This window comes from Nelumbo nucifera, chromosome 1 (assembly GCF_055504915.1).
Source record: "Nelumbo nucifera cultivar China Antique chromosome 1, China Antique-T2T, whole genome shotgun sequence".
Classification (NCBI taxonomy): Eukaryota; Viridiplantae; Streptophyta; class Magnoliopsida; order Proteales; family Nelumbonaceae; genus Nelumbo; species Nelumbo nucifera.
Genome location: NC_142649.1, coordinates 203,961,303 through 203,963,850, shown reverse-complemented (window position 1 = coordinate 203,963,850; position 2,548 = coordinate 203,961,303). Strand labels below are relative to the sequence as shown.

General features: G+C 38.0%; 1 non-coding gene across 1 annotated transcript; it reads right to left on the bottom strand.

The window, feature by feature from the left end:
• Positions 1-1,328: 1,328 nt before the first annotated feature.
• Positions 1,329-1,400, bottom strand: TRNAM-CAU (transfer RNA methionine (anticodon CAU)). The gene has a single exon. It is a non-coding gene; the product is annotated as a tRNA-Met (tRNA).
• Positions 1,401-2,548: the final 1,148 nt, after the last annotated feature.

Here is a 2,548-nt window from a genome sequence, read left to right as displayed (position 1 = left end):
TTTATTAATTGGCTAAACATTACAGGTAATTTAAGAAATTTGCCCATTATAGGTGATCGAACGAGCCAAAAGAACAAATCCTGTTCAAGTAAGGTCGTGGCCTCATTTCACTTGGATGCTTTGAGCAACTCTTGTAGATACTTACTAGCAACCGATGTGTGACAAATTGCATTTAATAAAAAAAATGCAAAATTGGAAGCTTATGTCATTTACGGCCGGTCACATTGCGAAGATAGGGCTTTGGCTTATTTCTTTCTTCATTTTTTTTGAAGGTTTCATTCATTCAAGAGATTGGTATAAAGAGATGCCAAGCAGGCAAAATAAAGAACAGAGATACATTCTTAAGAAAAACAAAACAAATAGATGGAATTAGGAGAATCAGAAGAACTTCTGCAACCAAAGCAAGATGAATTAACATCACCAACATAAGTGGATAAGAACATCTCTAAACTACTATAACTGGCGAGCAAACTGACAAGAGGAGTTAACAACCAAACCGAAAACTGATAGAGGAGGTTACATAACCACAGTAACTTCCAACCATGCCAAAAAACAGTAGAAGACGCATCATCTGTAACTGCCATCCAACACACCAAAGAACTGCTAACTGCAAGCTATCTTCCAAAGAAAGCCGGAAAACTGTAGCATCCATCCACAACGTCGGAGAACGGAACGTCCATTCGCAATGCTGAAAAATGCTAAAAAACTGTAACTGCCATCCGGAAAGCCAAAGAATTGAAACTATCATCCAGGACGTCGGAACACTATCACAGCCATATAGGACGCCGGAGAAACACAAAAACTGAGAAAGAAATATTGTCAGAACACTATCTCAGCTATCTCGAGAGAGCATGAGAAAAAACCTCTCTAGGAACAGAGAGAGACAAAGCGAGGGGGGGAGACCCACTCTGGCATATTTCGAAGCATTCAATTCAAGGGGACTGATAGATTCATTTAGTTTATTTGGTGCTTGACCTACAGTGTTGGGTGTAGATGTTTTAGGTAGGTCAGCAATTTAGAGTGTATATCTTTTAGAGAATTCATCAAATCAAAATACTAAAAAAAAAAAAAGAAAAAAAAGCTTAAATACCAGAATTTGATTACTTTCTGCATTTAAAATGTTCTCTCAGGGGAAAATAATTCCCCCACCCCTCAGAAAAAGAAAAAAAAGTCAAGGAAAAAATTAAATGATTAAAAAAGCTATCTGCATGTATTAAGTTTAATAGTTTATTTGGTGCTTTATTTATCTTAGTGGTTGTTGTAATGCTTATTGAGCTAGCACACTTTCGAAAATAAATTGTTTTTCGGAAAAAGAATTTGTCCTCTTATATCAGAGCCAGGTTTCGATCCTGGGACCTGTGGGTTATGGGCCCACCACGCTTCCGCTGCGCCACTCTGATACTTGATTAATTTATCCAACTTAATTCAAAAATTAGTGATTTAGTGGTTTAACAGAAATGTGATTTGATTCCATTACCTGCTGGTCACCCATGGCCTCTTGAGAAGATTAGAACTTATTCGTTTTGTAGAAGTTTAGGTGGGCCACAGCCACTGGGTCCAAGAGGTTTCGTAAGCCTGCAAGAAGAAAATCTTGCGACCATTTCAGCCATCAGATTCGGATGACTAAGAACGATCTTGAAGTGGAGACTCAAATCATGGGCTCCAGCTGTTAATCATGCTCTGGTCTCACGGAAGTTCACATCTCCGCTGCACAACGCCCTACAGCACATCCCCGCTGTGTATTGAGATTATCTCTCAATGACAATATTAGAAACGATAATGACATCATCGGGAAATGTTCTTAATACACAGCGGGGATGTGGGGCATTGTGGGGCGAAGATGTGATCACGGTCATAATTTATTCATCAGCAACCCAGGCTTAGGTTCCTGTTTTCTTAGCTTCATTTCATTTTCACGATATAAGTATATAATTAAAATTCCAAATTTTTGGAAGGTTTACATTAATGTATTTCTGAAGAGAATAAGAAGAAAAAAAAGGCTCTCACCCACAAGCATCCAGAGAATCAGAGATCACGTTTACGCCCTACATGCACATTTCAGTATGTATTGGGAATATCTCCCAAAATTGTCAGTGGGAGATATTCTCAATATACGATTGGGACATGCTATGGCCTATGGGGCGTTTGTGAGGCACAAATTTGAATTCCAAGCATCCAGTGGTAAATTGTGCTCTTGACTAGAACTTGAACAACCATTTGTCTTTAAACAATTGGGCGTCAAATAAGTGGAACAGCAAATAAATATCTTGGTGTTGAGGAAAATATTAAAACGAAGCTTTTTCCAATGATTGCCTTACATTAAACTAATAAATAAACTTATCAAATAACATTTTGCGACAAATACCTACACGACGATGAACTAACACCGTTTATCCAATAAATATAAGTCATCTTTATCTCTTTGGTAAACAAGCACGAAACACCAAACAAGCAATAAGCACCATCCTTATCTCAAATGACAATTGCTTTATGTAGAAACAATATTGGTACTGCCAAAGTACCCGATGTGGCATTAGTGAATAGCCCA